The sequence below is a fragment of the Bombus flavifrons genome, chromosome 14 (genome assembly GCF_040668555.2).
Source record: "Bombus flavifrons isolate JBK064 chromosome 14, iyBomFlav1_principal, whole genome shotgun sequence".
NCBI classification, from domain to species: Eukaryota; Metazoa; Arthropoda; class Insecta; order Hymenoptera; family Apidae; genus Bombus; species Bombus flavifrons.
In genome coordinates, this window is record NC_138455.1 from 12,128,394 (window position 1) to 12,149,397 (window position 21,004).

The window sequence follows — 21,004 nt, forward strand, 5'->3', positions numbered from 1 at the left end:
CCGTTTACGATCTCGCCATCGGTGCAAGGTATCCACCGTGCGTCTCAAAGAATCTGGGCCGCCCTGGGTCAATGTTTACCCGCGATTAAAAAGTAACGAGCCCCCGCCGTGTGGCGTGGCGTACAAAGTTTGCCCCGGTTATTAAAGGGTAGCCAGGTTTTTCGAGTCGCCAGATTGAAACGAGCGCATAATTGCCGGCTACCTTTTTTCATTTACGCGTATACACGCTCGTGTGTATCATCCGCCATCCCCTTGGTCGCGTTCACGTTAACCGCTGGGGATGGCCCACGGGTCAAATTGACTCCGACTTTCCGCCTCTACCCCGTTACGCTCTCGTAAGAGCAGCCCGCGTTTACGGAAGGGAAAAGCGGTTTCAACCACTTTTTCCCGCATGCTTGTTTACGCTGCCGACACACGACTGCTGTCGGCAGGTGTGCGTTTACTCGCCGCTGATGCGTCGTCAAATATAAAACGAGTTCGCCTAAAAAGCTACGTCGTACATCGTACACACCCCGCTTCCACCCTGCCTTCTTCCGTGTCCAGCGTGTCTGCGCGACGTTTGCACCGGCGAATTTTCCAAGCCTGGCCGGATCTATATCGCCGGCGACACAACTCCGGCATCCTCGTCTCGAATGCCTCTTGTCTTCGGCTGGTTCACGCTGTCAAACCGATATCGCCGGAGAATCTCGACGAAAGAACAGTGGTAGCAACTCGACGGCGGTGTTCACCGACACCGCGATGCACTTCGCCGAGTGAACGTAACGCGAAATGAGAAAGGCAACGTCGTAATTTTGTAGGACTTTTCCTAGCGGTAGCTCTGTAGAGTCGCCCCATCTCCGCCCCTTTTCTCTTTCTCCGTTCCACCCTCGCCCGTTCGCCCGGCTCTCTGGGCAAATTGACTTTTCCTAATAAACCAACTCGCGAGGCAACTTCGGCGAAAATCATTTAAAACTTTGCCAGACTCGAATTCGCCTCTCGTTTTAATGCGGAGGCCCGCAGAAAGCTGCTCGCACGAGGTGCGTGCATCCTCGTCTCGTTCCTCGCTCGTTCCTCCTTTCTTCCGCTCTTTCCGCGCCGCTTACACGCTTCTCCCGCTTCCGTTCATCGTTTTCTCGTTTCGCATTGTGCCGTGCCGCCTTTGTGCGCTAATAGCCGCGGCGTCTAACCGCGGAGCCGGTTTTCTCCCAGCGTCTGATGGGAAAAACTGACGGAAAATTGGAGAGGCGCCGGTGAACGAGGCCTGACGACCGCTCGATACGCGCTTTCACGCGCTTTCACGCGCTTTCGCGTTTCGATTCCGGCTCGCGGAAGCCTACCGAACGGCGCTTTTCTCGCCTATCGAATCGTCTTCGACGAAAGAAAGACAAATTGCAAACGACTTCTCTAGATTCCTCGTGAATGATCCCACCCCCCTCCCCCACTTTTTTTCCAGATAGTTTTCTTCTTCGTGAAATATACAGGAGACAGTTTGTCGGAAATAACCAGGCACCAAATGGATGACACGAGAATCGAAGAACGTAACGTAACGTTCACTACACACGATCGACCCTCCGCCGTATTAAACTTGCACACGATCCTCGCTTTAACGTTATTTCATCTTGACGAATAATTCAGGAGTCGCTTTCTCGTGGCTGAAACGCGAAGCCGCGAGACCACGCGAGCCGGAAAGAAATGCCGACGAATATAAAGGTTAGCGGCTGGCAGGGAACGATCGTCGACGATGATTCGTTCTTTCGACGTGGTCGAAGCTTTGAAAATTCGTAAGGTTAAATCTCTCTACGGTTTTGCATTCAACGATAATGTTCGACTGGTATCGTTGTAGGGTAGGCGATCCGCGAGAGCTTGGTTCGCGTTATTTCGTTCCCCGGTACTTGTACAACACGAGCACGAATAAAGCGTAGCACGAAACGAACACGAAAGTAACGTGAAATGAAAATGAAGATGAGAACGAAGAATCGAGCAACTTGGGTGTATGTAATTTAAACGGTTCCCATTTTTTTCTCGCGCAAATAGATTCGTTATTAGCTACGAAAATATAAAAATTCGCCTACCAATTATCGACGATGATCGACGAATTATTTCGAAAGTAGCTGGCCGAATATGAAACAGAGTTTGGGGTGAAATGTCAAACGTTGCTCGGACGGAGAAGGGTTAAGAGGGACCTTCGAACCATTTTTTCGCGTTTTAAGGAACGTATGTACGTGAAAAAAACTGATTCAATATTTGCCAATCTCCGCACGCATCAAAGAACAGCTTTGCTTAACAAATAACCTCTCCGAAGTAAATGTTTGCTCGACCTCCAGCTTTGGAGAAAGGCTAAAAAGCAGCAGCTCTTCGCGCTAGGTCAGACAGATTTTCGAGGAAAGGAACAAGCCGGGGAAAAATTGACACCACCGTTTCCCAGAAACGGTGAAACTCGAGACTCCGGTTAGTAGCGCAAACATCGGCGATAGTAGTTTTTCGCGGGACGAAATCCGGTGTATTTGAGAAGCTGGCCTGGTTTCTCGTCTCCGAGCTTGTTATTCCTGGTTTATGGGTTTTCACGTCGTGCTGCAACGACTCCGGTGGTCGTAGGGGGTGGCTCGTACGTACGGGATTCCGTTACTATTTATTTCATGGCACACGCCCCGCACGAGATCGCTTCGAGCGCGAGACAACCGCGATACGTTACGAGGACGAGGAAAAAGCGAGCGGCGCAGCGAGACGCTTCGATTAAAAATAAGCTCGCGAATTTCCATTCGTTTCCCGATGCCGTGTACACCATAACAGTTCTCGGCGATGCGTACGTAAGAGTCAAGAGTGAAATAAGTGCATCGTACAACGACGTCTTGGCAATTTCACGCGTAAAGATTCTCCTCGTGCATAACGTGTATATAATCGTGGCAACAGGAGAGAGAGAGAGAGAGAGAGAGAGAGATGCGAGATAAGAGGAAGATCAGAGTACAGCGGGGTTAAACAAGAACACACCGTGTCTCGAGTTTGAGAAAACTAGATGCACACGGCAAAACGAAACGGCGCTAAAAAAAAAAAAAAAAGAAAAAAAACAAAACGAAAACACAAATCGTTGAAGTGTCTGGACATGCAGAAAAGCATCGAGTGCACGAAGGAAGAAAGCGTTCTTGGCCGGCAGCGATCTCGTTTAAAATTCAACCCCTAGCGCGGCCCGGAGACGGCGGGAGGACGGCGGGAGAACGGCGGTAGGACTGCGGGAGGACGGCGGGGGCGGCGCGAGGGGAGACTATCTCGAGATAATAACGAGTTCTTCCTTTTCGTTTCCTCTTTTTCTCCGGCGATGATACACGGCGAGAGCGGGTACGCGCGGTCTCGAAAAATTAATTATATCTCGAAAGTTAAAATCGAGTTTGGGGGTGGAAAAGGGGCGGGCGGGAACGCGTTTGTTTTTGTTCGGCGTCGACCCCCGGCCGCCAGGGAACGGCAGAAATTTTAAACGAAAGTTTACTAATGAAGGCGACTTCCCTTCCTGCCCTCTTCCGCCTCTCTGGCCGCCCTCCGCATCCAACGTTGCAACGGAGACCGCGGCAAGAGAAGAGAGGAAATTCGCGCTACGTTTTTCCCGCGATAGTTTTCTGCGCGTTTCATCGCCGGCCTGGTGTATGGACCAAACTTTTCTCGAGTATCCTCTTTTTTCACGGACGTCGTGTTTCAATGGAACCTCGCGGCGCGCGTCGCCGCGAAAAGACACCCAGAGAGAAAGAGCCAGAGGAAACGTGTTTTTCCTGCGCGTTCTCCGTTTCAATGCGCTCTTGTTTTCAACCTCGATCCGCCCGTTCCATCTTCCAACGTTTTCTCGTTACGCGTAGTCCTCCTCCCCCGTCCCTTCGCCGATCGTAGATCACGGAAGAAAAAGTGCATTTCCAACGTTTTTACTTTAATGTCACTCTGTGACGAGAGACGTGAAATCGGCTCGACGTGAAAAACACTTGAAAACGAAAGGAACCAGTTAGATTCGACAGTGTTAGATTCCGAACATTCCAAACGACGTTACGTTATTTTTCACGAGTTTACGACGTTCGATGCCGGTCTACCATTAAAAACAGCAGAAGCTTAATATGCCGTCCAGCGAAAAGAACAGCCGATAAGCGGAGGAAGCTTTATGGAAGCCAAAGGTACAACTACGAAATCGAGACAAGTAACGTTTTATAACGATATTACGACGAACTAGTAGCTTTTGAATTCCACGATTCTCCGTATACTGTTTCCGTAGATAGAAGAACTATCTTCCGCGGCGCTTCGAAGAAACAAATTTTACCACTGTCGTGAACGAAATTGACAGAAGGAGACAGAGGATTCGTATCTTCCTGCGTGGCGGAAACGGCGGAATGGCAATTGGTACGATTTGTACGATGGTTGTGACAAAGGGTCGGTCCACGAGAGCGAACTCGGAGAAAAAACGTATCGGGCGTAGTAGAATCATCGTTCGTCAAAGTCGACGATCAAAGAGCCTGGAAGAGACTCGTTTCTACGTCGGATGTCCCGTTTTTCGAAGATCGATAAGCGAGTTCTTCGAAGCGTAGAGGGAAGCCGAGGGACCAGGCATAATAGAAAGAGATCCCTCCATTTTGCCAGCCATCTTTCGCGCAGGGCTGCCTACCTAACCCACCCTCGTTCTACTAGCTTTTCTTTCCCCTCGCCGTATCTCTTTCTCTCGTCGTGCACCCGGCCCGAAACAAACCACCCCCGACCGCCACAACCTTTCGCCGGGGGTAAAAGCTACGAGGAGAGCTCGCGAGAGCACGAAGGGTTCCTGGCGAAAGTAAAGGCTTAAAAATGCCCCTTCCACGCCCTCCTTCGCCCGTCACGAGAAAGCCTCTGCCTTTCCTGGCAACAACCCCCAAAAATCATTAAAACCATCCCTCGCCGAGGATTCCCTCGCCGGAGACGAGAATTCCATCCTACAGAATGACGCTTCTGAAGATTCTTTACGCGGGAAAGTAGCGCGATCGAGGGAGATTTCGCTAGCTGCTCGACAAACGAGCCCGCTCTGATCGAGATCCGGTGTATCAGCTGTTCGATTTATAATTTACCGGGCAAACGACAGCGATGGAAATTTCACGCAATCTACGATGCCATCGAGTCTCGAAGTTCGAATCGGAAGGGGACGCAGCTCGGCCAAGAAAATAACCGGTTAGCCAGCAGGCTGCGATAATTTCCTTTCGCTCGCTACAGCCACCGACGTCGTCAAAAATGCTGGAACGCACGAGGGTTGCACGCCGAATGATCCACCGTGTACGCGACAAACGCCATCGAGTTATCGCCCTACGGCTACGGAAGAAAATTGCGCAATCGCTTTCTCGATTCGCTGTCGTGACTTATTTACGCTGTGGGAACCGTGACACGTGACGCGCGACACGAGAAACGTTGCACGTAAACAGGCCGGAAGGGGGTGGCCACGTGAAAAAATCCAACAACTGGGTGAAAAAATCACGATACGCGATGGCTGACCAGATGTCGCGTCATGTGCGTGCTCGATGGAGGATCCTCCTTGCCGAGCAAATTGCACCGCGTGGCCTGCGAACCGGCAGCAGCGTCACGGAAACTCGCACATTTCCACATTCCTCGAGAAGTCGATGAAAGTTGCCCGACGAATTTCGATTCTCGTGGCTGTTCGAATTGCGTCACAGCTTCTTCAATTATAAAGCATACGCGGGGGGACGACGTTGAATTTCGAAGGCAAAACGCGGCCCCTTCCCCCTCACGTTGGAAACACTTTCGCGAAACGGAATTTCCGTCCCAATGGTAGAACGTCGAGCTCACTTTTCTCCATCGCTTCGCGGCTCGCAGGGGGTGGCGATATAAATTCGACCGATCTAAATCGAGTCGGCTTCAGTTTCGGATCTCGTTCGGGTCGTCTCCTTTTCTCGTTGCTCGGCGATCCTCTGCTCGGCTGCAACTCTCGGCTGTATTCTCCGGCTCTCTCCCACTTCCTCTTTCGTCCGCCTCGTGCTCGCGCTCGCGAGTCCTGTTATTCCAGGATTCCAGTTGCCTAAGACGCCTTCGCCGACCGCAGAGTAAAGTATGGGGCCATACTTCACCCGCGAGGGTTTCGCCGCTTCCTTGCCTCTCCACCCTCACCCTCCCCCTCACCCTCCCCCTTCGCCGCCAACCGTGCCTCAGCCCGGTCTAATGAAACTTTGAAAAATCACCGGAATTAACCGAATTTGAATTACACCGAGTTCCCCGGTAAACTGGGGGACAGGCGTAGGAGGGTGAAAAGCGACGTAACGACCGCCTCAAGGGGCTCGAAATTCCTTCAAGCCTTTTCCACCCATTCTCCCTTGCGTCATTACGCCTTCGAGGATGCTGTCTTTCGTATGCTTTCTTCTCCGTATCGATCCTAATCCCCTTGTCTCCTATCCATCTTATCTAGTGCACGACGAGCGAGAACCTTCGCAAACAAACTTTCGTATCGCGGAATTTGGCGAACCGACGAACGCCGAGCGCAGACCGTCCGGCACAGCGCCGCGTTCAATGTCCATCGGTAGACTGGACTCGCTGGTCGAAAAAGTGACCGTCGCGATGGTTTCCCCCTATGGTGGACCTATGGTGGACCTCCTCTTTTTGGGTCCAGCCGTGGTCGGCCTACCCCGGTACAATCGTATAAAGGCGAAAACTGGACAAACCAGTTTGCCGTTTTCGAAATAAGGCTCCCTCGGCGAACGGGACCTCGGCTGGCCGATGTCCAGCGTGCGAGGGGTGCGCCGCTGGCCCGAATCCCAACCGGCACGGCGTCCGCGTGTTCATGAATAAGTCGCAACAATGTCGTTCGTCCGACCGGTTTCTTCTTCCTTTCCCATTGTCGCCGACCGAAGGTTACCGCTCGAAGTTCACATAACAACTACACGTACCTTCCAAATTCATCGGCCGAACAGTTACACCTTCGTACCATAGGTTCAACTTTCTAATATTTTCTTCTCCCTCCTCTGACAGAGGACGGACGGACAGACAGACAGACAGATACAGAATAGGAAGCACTAATCTAACACCTGGTAGCATTTTCGATAATTCCTTGTCGAAAGCGACCAAAGGAGAATAGGACGGGCTGGCGAAGCACAAAGTCAACGAAAAGTCGGAAAGGGTATCGTCGGCCTTTGGACGATCGGCTTCTCGTCGAAAGAGTCTATCAGGGTAGGGTAGGGGGAGGAGGAGGGGGAGGAGGATTTGGCCGTGAAACGTAAGGGTGACGTGGCTCGCGCGTCACGAGGATTCCGAGGAACGTGGAGTGGCACGAGAGGGATTAGTCGAGACGTGGAGGAACGAGAAGTGGATGAGACGCGAAAGGAGTACAGGGGCTAGAGAAGACGGGGTGAGAAGAAGGTGGCTCGGCGAGCGAAACAAAAAGGGGGCCGCAGCATCCAGAAGCCTCGGCCGGGGCTCGTAAACACAGCGACAGAGTCTCTTGTTTTCTTATCTACGGTGGCAACAATGGGCCCCCAAGAAACAAAAGACGAAAGACGGGCTATTTATTTCGGTCCATTGTTTCGCAGTAGCGCGGAGTCAGGCTTGCGAGGTTGCTTGGCGCACAGAGAGAAGGAGAGAGGTAGAGAGGAATGAAGGGCGGGGGAGGGGGAGGGGGGAGAGAGACACAGAGAGACAGAGAGACAGACACAGAGAGAGAGAGAGAGAGAGAGAGAGAGAGTGAGAGAAGGCGGGAGGAGGTAATGTAGAGAGAAGAGCTACCTCGAGATGGCTGCAGAACCACACGCCATAAAGACTAAACGCTATGAAACGCTCCGCGGGTCCTCCTACCAAGCCGTACATTGCCTCTCGCCGGAGCCAAGGGTCTATCGTACCTTTTGCGGAGATAACGAGCTTACGAGCTTAATACGACGATGAAATACTTACAGCTATAAGTATCGCGAGCTCTTGTAATTATGTCCGTGCATCGTTCCAAATTAACAAATCCCATTTATAGAAAGTAGAACCCGCGGTATGTGTGCGCCGCTTTCAAGAATTCAAAGGAGCGCACGATGCATTAGAACCTTTGCCAACCTTCATCAGCCACGATATGCAATCTTCCCGTGTGCTCCTCTTGTTTGGAAACGCGATCTTCTCAAACCGCCTCTTGTTCTCCGTGCCTTTCTTCGTCCAGCGAGGGAAAAAGCCCCGTTTTCGATCGAAACGAACGCAAAACCGATCGCGCGCCCCTACGATTAATCTTGGCAAGAATCGAATCGCGTTGGCCGATCGCGAACAGAGTCGTTTCACCGTCACCGGGCATCCCCTGGCTTTCCTTCCCGTTCTCTGTCGCGCATCGCCCTAGCGCCCTTTGGTTACCTCGGCAGCTCCGTGAATTAATTAAAATTTTCGCAGCCACGGTCGAGACGGTGGGCGGCGAGAGGCTAATTCTCCGGCAAGAAAATTCTGATTCTAATTTCATGCAAATGGCCGCCTGTGCCGGGGCACCGAGCCGAGGGAGGGGGTTGCCAGCGAGCACAGAGAGGGTTGCGTGACGCGAGGGTGGGGCAAGGGTGACCCCCCAGCCGGCGACACGAAGCTCTTCCTTCGGGGGTGGGCCAGGAAGGGCGTAAGAAGAGCGACAAAACAATGGAACGAAATTTAAATTATGCTCCCCGCAAAATGGCGATCGTATGCAAAGCGATGCTTATCCAGCGGAGTAGAAAGTGAGGAGGCGCCGACGACTTTGCAGATGCCGGCGAACCTTCCTACCTCCGTCATGCGTCTTCTTTTCTGTCGTTCCCTCTGTCCGGTCGCTCTTAATCTTGTCCACCGTTTCTTTAGAAACGACGAGTACCGTAACGTGTGCACCTTGCGTGTCGTTCGTCTCCCTGCACGCAATTTCCCATGTCCTTTCGTGCGCTTCCGTTTGCTTCTTCGTTCCTCCCGGTACTTCGGAAGAAAGCGCACGTCCGTGGAAACGCAACGAGGCTAACGCGTTTAACAGGGTCGTGCACGTAGTTCATTCGAGATATATGAAATTTCACCGTTCGAAAGCCGGTGATGAGATCGGTGTGCCGGCATCGGACTGTTCGATGCGACTTTCGTGGACGTAAGAGCGGCGGCGTCGAGCGTCGAGCGTCGAACACGATTACGCGTGATAGTTCGACGCGGGATAAAAACGCTGCCAACGAGGATTAAACTCGCCGCGACACGGATACCGCGTGACACGTGAAATAGAAACGTTTTACGAATAACCGGATACCGGTGAAGTCGGTATTCTTGTTGCGGCTGATTTTCTCTTCTCTCGCGTCTAAAGGGATGCCGGTGGACTGAGAGAGGTAAGGAGAGGCAGCGACGGCGACGGGGGCAGGAGGATGGATTCATTTATCTTTCCCGTAGATCTAGCTTATATTTCACCGCCCCCTGAGGCAGATACTAAGACGAATGGTCTCTCGAGCAGATCTTGCAAAACATCACCCCCGCGTTCCCTCCCACCCCCGCTGGCCCACCCAATGGTGACTTGCCATCGAATGCAAATGTAAAACACCGAAGAGGCGAACTGAACTCCTTCAACGCGGCGTCAACCGATGTCGCGCATTTATTCCAACCGCAAAAACCACCATGAATTACGTTAGAGGATCAAGATTAATCGCGGCGGATAGAGAAACGCGGGCGTCGTTCGTTTCGCGAAAGAACCAGAACCAGAAGTAGTTTCTTGGAAAATTGCAACGATCGACGAATATGAGTTTGCCTGTGGAAAATTCGTCCGGTACCGATCCCAATTGTGCGAGAACCACCCGATAGTCGTTGAACACGCAACAGCGGAACGCGAACCACAGTTCGACGAAGAGGTGGTCGTCCACGTTTAATCCCCCGACGTATCGCCTCTCTAACTCACATTCTTTCTTTTCATCTTCGCATCTTTTCTTATCGTCGTTCTGCCGTACAGCTCGAAACAATTTTATTTCGTAATATAGTCGTCGCACGACTGACCATCGTTGGGCAAATTCCGAATCAATTTTCTTCCACGAAATTTCCCCCATACGCATAAAAATTCGCAGTTCGGTTACCATACAGAGCCGGTTTTTCTCGCTTCATCGTTGCAAGATGAAACGTTCCCAGCGCTCCTAACGGTAAATATGGCGATGGTCTCCGCAGGACGAGGCTTTAATCTGTGCGATCCAACGCACGAAACACAGTTTCACGAATGGTCGACGCGTGTCACGGCATTAAGAAGCGGCGACCGTTTTGCGATCGAAGGGATTGACGAAAAGGAGGGGGGAGGAGGGAGAGAGAAGGGAGGTAAAAGAAAGTGACCCGAACCAGGGTGGTCAGGAAGTGACCACCTGGACGTACGTTTGGTTGACCGGTCAGACGGGTTCGCGATAAAAATTCCATGGAAAAGTTCAGGACGCGTTACGCGTTCGAAAAACCGGTTCCCATAAAGCCGAAAGCCGGAGGGAGGGAGGGGGGGGTTCGCTGACCGTTGGTCGACCCTGAAGGGTTGCTCGCGGCTAGTAGGGTCGCGCAAGAAGGGATCGGGTCACGATAAAAAGACCGACTCGTCGTTCAAGAAGCGGAGAAGCTTTCCCACGAGCGGATCCGTGCAATTTTTCTTCGTGCACGTTGACGGCGTGAACCGTCGAGCAGATGCAATCGCAACGTCCGTGGAAAAGCGAGCGAGAACGCGAGATTCGCGCGAGTCCAAAGTTCGAAGTTTCGACGCGAGGTTTCGTACCGAGGATAACGATCGAACAGCGAAAGACAACGCGTTCGAGGATACTGCGTGAAAGGACAGGAACGTTTTATCGGTGATTCTTCTTCGAGGAAGAAATCGTTTCTCGGCAAACGCGTTCGAGATAGTGCAGGGTGAACGTGGAGATGGGAAACGGAGAGAGGAGGATGGAGGATAGAGTACAGGGGGTTCAAATTGGTAACTCTAGAAGATCAAGATGAAAAACGAGCTAAACGCTCCTCGCCTCCCCGCTGCCATGGCCCTTCAACCCCCACCTACGATCACCTCCGGAGAAACGAGCGCAGTCTGGTATACGGCAGCACCCCTCTTTGAAACAGCCCTCGCGCGAGGCAACGCCACCGTTTTAATATTAATGGAAAGGCTGATGGCAGAGCTGAAAGGAAGGAAATTGAAGGAAAATAAAAGGAGAAACGTCCAAATATCCAGATTGCCCCGGAAGCCGGCTAAAATCTATCCTCCTCGCGATGTCCTCGGATCCCTTCAACCCCTTGACTCACATCGTTCTCGACTAATTCGCAGCGTGGCTCGTTCGAGAGGAACGTTCGATAGAACCTCGAGATAACTTTCTTCTAAAGAACTGGCGTTCCATGTACGCGCTTTTCTACACATTTTACAGCAGGTTCGACAGCGAGCGACGATCGATCGCTGGTCGATAGCTGGCGCGCGCGCTCTCTTCCGCAGGAAATGACAACGCATCGCACCAAGTGCTCGATAATTCACGGTTCGGCTGACGTGCACCGACCCGATTGACGCAAAAAGCGCGCGAGACTAATCTCGGGAGCCAACGAAGGGCGTGAAACCGGCCGAAAGAACCAGAGACTGGACACACCAGTTGGACGGTCTAATTAGAAGCTAGAATGATTTTCGATACTCCGTGAAACTTTGGCCGACCGTCATCGAACCATCTGCCAAGGGAAAGGAGAACGATGGAAAAGTTCGGTAGCCGAGGAACGACCGCAACCTCCGATTGTCAATGCGATGGGTAATTAACTTTAAACGAGTCTGGCTTCGGTAAGCTCAACTTTCCGATGAACGACCGCATCAAAAGACCGTGCCTTTGCCACGCAAACTCGTCGTTCGATGATCCGACGTTCGTGCCAAGGAGGAGAGGAGAGTAGAGTGGAATCTTTCGCACGGTAGAGTGGACACCGATTTCATAAAATTCGCGATTAGCGCCAGTTGATCCACGCGCTGCCTCCGAACGGGTCACTACGCAATTATTGCGAACGATAGATCCAGTTGACACGCAGGGAAAGGGATTTCGATCGCCAACGTACCGGTCTCAACGGTCCATTCAGATAGTCCGTGGTTGTCGTACGACACGCGCCGAGCAGACGACCGTGGACGAGCAGACGAACGAACTAGACGAAGGATATAAAAAGACACGAGTAACGATCTTCGAATTTTCCTGCGTTGAACGATGTTTGGCGCGGTAAGCGAGCCGACACAGGATATGGGCAAACTGAAAGAAGAGAAGAGTAGAGGATAGGAAACGAATGTCCATAGTTGTGGCAGGAACTCGTCCACGTAAATCCTGGAAGGTTCCATGTAAGTTATAGAACGCGGCGAATGGTCCCGCGGTTCGTCTCCAGGAACGGCTTTCGTCCTTTTATCTGGAACTGCGGTGCCGCTCTCTCGCGCCGGGCAAGCCGGGCGTCTTGGAGCGGGCGTCTCCTGGACGACGCCTCGGATCAATACCGACGCCCAGCGTCTCATTGGCCCCTTCTCTTAGGTGCCGTGGAAAATCGCCCAGGAGATGACGGCCAGGAAGAGGCAGGAGGGTGCCTGCAGGAGGGGCAGGGAGAAGAGGAGGATGGCTCTAAGGGGGTGAGCCGAGCGGACCATCCTTCCTCCATCCTTCCACAGCCTCCAGCCATTCTTTGCAACCGCTTCACCCTCCAACGCGCCTGCCGCGCCTCCCCCGCCACCGTGTCGTCTTCTTTTCTGGCCACCGTTCGTTTTCCACAAAGTACACGACACTCGTTGACGAGGGATATTTTTTCCAAGGGGCTCGATGATACCTTTTTGCCGATGTAGAAACACTTTTCTCTTCCGTCCGTAACTCTGAATGCCTTTTATTCGCCGACGCTTTCCCTGCACGCGCGCCAATTATTCTCTCCAACGTAAACAAATTGCATCTCGTTTCGCATAGCTGAAATCGTAGACACGTGCTTCTCTCGCGAGTCCTATTCTCCGGCTTTTCGACGGTTCTTTCGATGGTATCGAACGATTTGACCGACTCTTTTCCAATAACAGGTACGACCGAGTGAATTGTAAAAAGCGGGGACGACCCCGGCTAACCGAGATCCCAACGGTTTCGTTCGTCCTTTTTTCCAAGCTTAATCGAACGACCGGGTGAGCGGTCAACAAGGTTCATTAGTACGTACACGTACGGTAAACTACACGACCGCGCGTCACCGCTCGGGCTCGCTTTAAAAGCCGAGTCGCCTTTTTCCCTCGTAAACTTGTACGCGGTTATCGGCAGATGGGGGCGGGGGTGGAATCAATGAGAGGATCGGGACGGCAGCGTGCGCGTGACCAAGTGATTTTTTGCGCTTTCAGCCCCTTTTTGCACCATCTTCCTCTCGCTCTTCCAGCTCTCCTTCCCGTTCTCCTCCGAACGACCGTTCGGGTTCGCTCCTCCAGCCTGGACCTTTTCCCCCGTCCACCTTTTTTCTCTCTTCTGTTGCCGGTGAGCGCAACGCGCGCCACGGGACACATTATTAGCTTAATAACTCCGGGGGACCTTTTTTTAATCCCGCCACCGTTTTCAGGAGAAGCTGTGCCCGCGGAAGACTTTAATTAAAAAATAAACAAGCGAGCCGGAGCCGGTAAACGGACGCGAGAGATTTGAGGCCGGCCTGGACCGGCCTCGGGACATTTGCATTTCGATTCTCCGGCCACCGAGATTCGCTTCTTTATCGCGTGTCGGCCAGGCCGCTGCAAGATTCGCGAGAGCCGGCCGGCAACGGGACGCTTTTCGTCCCGGGATTACGCCAAAGTTACGGCCGGTGAAAAATTCAACAACTCGCGGATGAATTATGAAATAACTCGGGCTCGGGTATCGGCGAAAAGTTCAAAGGCGTGCAAACAGGTGTATTTACCACGGGCGACGGCGGGCCAGAGGGTGGTTTACACCGCGTATCGCCATCCACCAAACAACGTTCACGAAGCGATAAACAGTTTGCATTTTGTTGCATGGCCCACCGTATAATTGCCACTTAATAAATCGCCGCGCGCTTCTATGGTCGCGCTCTTTCGCGCGCCACTGATAAACAAACAGCCGGCAGAATTTGATGGAGCAAAGTTTCACGGAAAACAGATCCGGCCGATTGAAAATTTACCGTCACGGAGATCGAAAAAAGTTGGACGATCGTGTGAAGCATCGGCGAAATTTTGCCCGACACCCGATACGCTATGCTCTCCATGCTATTGAAAAACTTGACCGCCTCTCGTCCCTTAATTGGTAATTAAGGAATACGGTGGCCTATCCCGGCCACTTTGCTCGATCGTCGAACCGCAAACACGCGCAAGGAAACTTTAACATCACGTTACTCCCATTACGTACGAAGCTCGCGGACCAAGAACGCGACAAGCGGCGCGCTTATGCATCGTAGATTCCAATTTCGTTGTTCTACGAACTTCCCGACGAATACGATATTTCGATACGAGGTACGCGGTTGAAAGCGGAAAGAATCTGTTACAGGTCCGTAAGTGGATAGCTGACGCAGTACGCAGTTTATAATTACGAGGAGGACGACGGTGGCGTGCAAGTTCAGAATTTACTGGCAACGTAGCGAATTTTTAAAAAACTAGATACCCTCCTCCCGTGAAGAAACGAAGCGGCGATTCTCATTTCTCTCGATAGAGCAGAGAACAGCTCGTCCAAGGGGAGATCCGGAAGGATCCGAACGAGGAAAGATACCATTTTGAACGTCGAATTTTCCGCAGACAAACTAAAGTCCAAGTTAGCCACGGCTTAAGGCCAGCCAATGGTAGCCTAGTGGAGAGGCCCGGCAAGGTGTCCGGCGGCTTATTTTTCCAGGAGGGTGAGTGTCGAGGGTGGGGATAAGTCGCGAAGGCGGTAGGGTGAGTGGGATGGCCAGCCTTAAGCGAAAGAGGGGAAAAGACTGGAAAGTGGGGTAAAATAGGCCGCAGGGTGGGGACGAGAGGGCGACACTTAGATGGCTAAATCGAGGGGTTAGAGGGTGCTGCGGGAGTACCGGAGGCCGAGAGAGGGCCGGGTGTCCCGATAGGCGTCCGAGCGACGGAGTCTACGCTTCGTTAACCCATTGCAATGTTATTTAATTTGCAAAGTACACGACGCGACAAGAGGCTGCCCCGGGTAATTTTGAAATTTCAACGGGCCGAGTGGACGCCAAGACGGTTGCTGCTACTCGAAGCGTATCACGGCGAAGAAACGATTCCCTCGAACACCAAGAAATATACAACGACACGGAGAGCGAGGCTCTCTCTCTCTCTCTCTCTCTCTCTATGGAAACGAAACGATCCGTCATCCTTTGAATGGCGGAACGCCTCTAAGGAAAGAATCAACCGCGGGCGCCGTCTGACACTCGTTAGTCGACGGTTAAAAAAAAAAAAAAAAAAAAAATCCTAACCCTCGCAGCTAAGGAGCACGATCAACCGAAATCGAGACCTCCGCTCCGAGACCCGACTCACCCTAAATTTCTATCGAACAAGTGTGCAAAAAATCATGGTCGGAAAACAGGGGTGACGATCTAACCCTAAACATCGTCGTTTTTTCCCCTGTACCCTCTAATCTCTAATCTAGGTTTTTTCGTCCGTGTTTTTTCGCACACCCCCCTCCCTACTAACCGCTGCCCGCGGCTGCGTTATTATGCTATGGGTGAACAGGTAACACGGAGACGTTGGACCGTGGGGATTCGCTGCGAGTCAAAAAAAAAAAGAAAAAAAGAAAGAAAGAGAAAGAAAGAAAGAACGAAAGAGAGAGAGAGAGAGAGAGAGAGAGAGAGAAAGAAAAATGCTAAATCCTGGTCGGAGTGACGACGACGCCGACGACGACGACGACGACGACAAGTCGCTGGTGTGCTCGTATTTATATACGGCACGCTGACCAAACGATGATGATTTATCTGTAGGGATGCACGCGTTCGCCTGAAACGTTCGGGTAAATATAAAATCTCGTGCATCCGGCTGTTGACTGATGATAGTAAAAACCCATTGCCCGAGCAAACACGGCGAGGAATTTAAACGGAGCCTATTTTGCGCTATTTGACGGCCCCGTGGAATCCGTACGGATGGAAATATTGAAATACCGGACGCGTCACGTATTCCGAATTAAATCACTAGACGTCTGAAAAAGAATGCTCGCTAGTGCCATTCTTAGCGCGTTCCGTGTCAATGCGTGTACACGATTTTGAACTTTTCAATTTGCGGAATATCTGGACGTCGCGTTACGCGTAACGACCCGAACGAGCGAATAAACGAAAAAGATGCTTCGCTATCAAAGTTTTCTAGCCCTATCTTTGGACTGCTTGCTGCGAGTAATAGCGACGATGCGATGCGTTCTCAATTGCGACAGAATCGGCCGAGGAGAAGAGAAAGAAGAAAAGAGAAAAAGAAGGTACATTTCGGAGGTGGGAAAACGCTCCGAGTATGACATTCGGAGAGGAAATAATCGAGATCGTCGGTTCATGCAGGATTAGGTTGTGACAGGACCAACGAGAACAGTAATGCGTCGCGACGGCCTCGAGCATAGCCGAGAAGCAAACCCGCGGGAACGGGAACGCGATACAAAGTGTAGCTGGGCGATCATCGGTTGGTAGAGGAGGCGCCACGGGTTACCACGATCTAGAGACGAGAGAGCCGCCGCGTCGGTAAAAGGGAATTATTCCTGGATCTCGTCCAATCTACGTGGATTGTTCGATCCTGTCCCCAAGCCACCCACGCTCGGGTGAGAGTCCTTTCTCGCGACAGCGATCTTCTTCGCAGTATGGCGTTTTCATTACGCGCGAGCATCGTTGATCTCGAACGTCGAATAATATCGTGAATCGAGGATGGAAGACGATCCGCTTTGTACGACTTCGACGACCAGTACGATTTTTAAGACGAAAAAGTACCGATACGCGAAACTCCAAGCATAATACGTAGTACGACGAGAGAAACTCGGAAGAAAGTTCGGTTTCTCTTTTACGTAAACGAATCGAGTTGAAACTCGTAACTTGGGATGATGTTGAATTGAAAAATGACAACGAAGAGAATAAGTCGATCGAGGTCGTAGACGATTCGAGTATAGATCGTTGAAAGAATTCCTTTCGACCGAGAGAGATACTTTTTTAATTTAACGCATACAAGGTATGGTCAGTTCGACGAGTTATTTTCATCAAGGTCGCCGGTCTTGACTCTCTTCTCTCGACTCTCCCGTCCTGCGGTATCTTTCTCGTTCTTTTTCAACGATGCAGCCTATCATCCCTCTCGCTTGAACTCTTTCAGACGCAATATCGGCCAACGTACGTACGTGGTATTCCCTCGGAACCAAAGCCTGGCGAAACTTTCAACCGATCCGACCATCGGATAACCGAATAATATCGAGACGAATAATATGGAAAAAAACCTGCTTATTCGATATCCTACGTTTTACAAAGAGCGTGTTGTTATCTGTTATACGTCACGTCCGCCCACGTACATCGAGTTCTCCTTCGTTTCTCTGTTTCGTCGCTGCGCTTCAGCCGCTTCGGAATTCACCCTACAGCGATCCCGATATATCAATTCTCCGCTGCAACGAAGGGGATGATGCATCGTGCGCGCCCTGTCGTAGCTTGACGAAGCCACGCAGCACTCTCCTCGCACTTATTGCACGGTACTTTACGAATTGCGTAAGCCTCGAGAATATCGATAGTCTAATAATATGCGTTATGATCGCTTGTTCACGGCCTATCGATGCTTGAATTTTCGTGCTCTCGGTTTTTCGGAAGGCGATCGCGCGTTAGGAGTTACAGACCCGGTGATTATTACGCGTGTGCGAGAAATTCGAAGGTTCGAAAACTCCATGGAACGCGTATAACGCAGAAAAATGTCTAAAATATTCGACATACGATATAAAAAGCTGTAATATTCAGCAAACGAAAGGATGGTCTTTCCATTCCTTTTCTATCTTTTCTTATATTCACAACCGCTTCCAACACGATTATTGTCTAGCGAAAAACGACAAACGCGAGCAACCGTGCATCGATCATCGCGAAGGCCTAAAATCCGAAAGAAGCTTGAATTTTCGTTGTTCCCGTCGTTCGACGATTTCGCATACATTCCCCGCTATTTCCTCTCCCGCTATTTCGTCTCCAGCTTCTATGCGCGCCTGTAGCTTCGTGCGAGACTATGACGCGAGGAAAGTGTTTTCTCCTCCCAGTTGGCCGCATAGAGAAACCAGGATCGCGGCGTATTGGCAAACTTGGTCCCGCCAATTTTAGATGCTTTGCCTTCTTCTTTTTTTCTGTCTGTTTGCAGCCTGCCGCTTGTTCCTCGTCTTCGTCTCCCTCTTCTTCCTCTTCTTCTTCTTCTTCTTCTTCTTCGTCTTCGTCTTCGTCTTCTTCTTCTTCTTCTTCTTCTTCTTCTTCTTCTTCTTGCAACCGTCATTCTCTAAGCGCGAGTTGCCATTTTATTTTCACGAGTACGCCCGCTATTTTTGGCCGTTCTAGAAAACACGCCTCTCCTTTTTCCGGGTCTTGGCAACCACGTTCGGGAGACGCGATCGCGAACCAACGCATGCCGCGTGCGAATTTATTCTTATGCATGACCACGAAAAATATTGAGCGAAATCGCCACTGCCAAAAAGCCAAGCGAATTGCAATTTTTGACGGTCGTTCGGATGCACTCTAACTCTGACGAGGATCGCCTCGAAATCTTTCCGTTCGCGACTTGCCAAAAGTTAAAATCTGCTTACATTGTACTGGTTTTCAGGATAAAAACAGGCGGACCCGTTCTCTTTCGCTCTCTCTCTCTCTCTCTCTCTCTCTCTCTCTCTCTCTCCCTCTCTGCCGCGCGTCTCACCGGTTTCCATCATTCGTGTCGTTTTTCGGCGACGATCGAGGATGCAGAATTCCATAAACGAAAGGCGCAGGGAGGGGCGAAGAGCGCGCGGCCGTCATCGAAAATATTCAATTCGATATATTTGAAAGGGGCAGGGAGTAGTAGCGGGACGGAAAATTTATTTTACGCATTGTGTAAATAACGCGAGCGCTGCACACAACGAGGCGAAGCGTTGCACAGATAATGTGTGCAGAGTCCCATCAGAATTGTGAGTATTGATCGTTTCGTAGTAAATATATAGTTTGCACTAGCGCGTCCTAGCGTATCCTAATATGTCGATAAATATGGCGGAATAGTGTCCATCGGGATGATGACTATCGGCAAAAGTGGGCATTTCGCTTCTTCTGTGTGGCGAGTGAGGGGAGCGAAAGGAGGGTCAATGACCTCGCAGAAAATCGATCGACTCGAGATCAGAAAGGACGAGGGTCAACGTAGAAATTGCAATGCCGCTAATAACGAATCGCGCGAAAACCGCTCGTGGATAAATGTCGCGAAATGTCGTTCCTCCGCGATCCAGCTTCGAGATCGGACGCTCGTACGATCGAGGGGGCGAAAAACTCGCGCTTCGATCGCTCGCCAATGCGAGGAAAAATACGTTGACTCGATCGCTTCCGAAAATTCTCACGACAAACGCGAACAACTTTCGTTCTCGTTGCAATCGTACGTTCGCATCGATAGCGGGTTTCTCCGAGATCGAGAGAGATACGAGAAAGAATGATCGATAGCGATTTTACGTTAATTTCCTTTTTAAACGTCGAAAGTTCTTCCGCCTGTTGGGATAGGCGTGTGACGACTGTGACGAGACGAGTTCGAAAACCGCGAAGCAAGGTTGATCGAACGAAACACGATGAAACGAAAGGTCCTAAAATTTTCCGTCACTTACAAAGACTACTTGGAAAGCTCTCTCTCTATCTCTCTCTCTCTCTATCTCCTTCCCACCCTCCTTCCCTCCCTTGCTCTCCGCAACGTAACGAAGAAGTTACGCGTCATCGAACCTCTTTCGTACGGACGAAAAAAGGAAACGAGAAAGAAGAGAAAGGAAAAAAGAAAGAGTTAGCAGAAAAATACTTCGCCCTCTGAGAGAACTAGATTGATTTTTGTTTCGGCACAATGCGAGCTGACTCCGGCGTATGTCCGCAGCAAGCAAGGCACTCGAGTTCTTTGATGCTAGAGACCAATAGAAACCAATTTACTTGGCGTTATAGCTACAGACTCGACAGTGCGCACGGCTAACAACGTATCCTCGTTATTGCGTCCATTAAAAGATCGTGCGTTGCTCGTATAATAAAAAAGAGAGAAAGAGAAAAAAAAAAGATGGGGAGAGAAAACGCGACATACCGAATAAAACAAACGCGAACGAGTAACAAGCAAACGCACACGGGCTGTGATCTAGAAATTTCCCAAATAGCCGGGAAAATTGGAGTCGAGTATACGTGTACACGCACGAGTACCGTGCATTCTGGCCGAATGCGAACGCGTCGAGGTGCAGCGGGGGGTCGCGATCGAAACCCAGGGATCGAGGAAATCTTTTTTGTCGCGCGAACCTCGCGCGCATTGGCTCGCCGTGTTTCGTATCCGCGTATTTTCGGACGATTTTCTCCTCTGTACGTCGCGCGAAAGAGGGGAGACACGGAGAACGAGAGAAAGAGGGCTCCTCTCTTCCTCCCTGCCGCCGTCCGCTCCGTTCCCTCCCCTATGCCGCCTCGTTTCTCCGTCTCTGTCGCGTGCCTCGCTCGCCCCCTCGGCAACGCTCGCGCGCGTCTCTGCGGAACGGGAGGCAACGGACCAGCGTTTAATGTAAATCGCCACGCACGGGCCGCGCGCGTCGGAGTGAGAGGGCTGCTCCGTGGCGCGAGGGGGCCGCAGGGGTCGGCGGGGCGGCGGGGAGGCGGGACGGAGGGGGCGCAGAGGGCGGCTCGGCGAGGGGGCGACGTCGGGGACGAGGAAACATACATATGTATGGGTAAATGTGTACCTACGCCCGCATCAAGCTCTCCTCCTCCCACTCTCTTTCTTCGCGAGCGAGCTCTCTCCCTTTGCCGCTTTCTCCCTCCCACCCTCGCCGCATCTTTCTCCTCGGCCCTCTTTCTCCCTTCCTCCCACATCTCTTTCACTGGATACTACCACTATCCCGTTCGGCGGCCGGTCGACTCTCTTTTTCGTTCTCCAGCTCCATCCCTGTCACGCTACCCGCCCGTTCGATCGCCTCCGCTTCCTCTATCGTCGCGCGCTTTCTCGCTTCACCCGCGCCTCTACTACTAT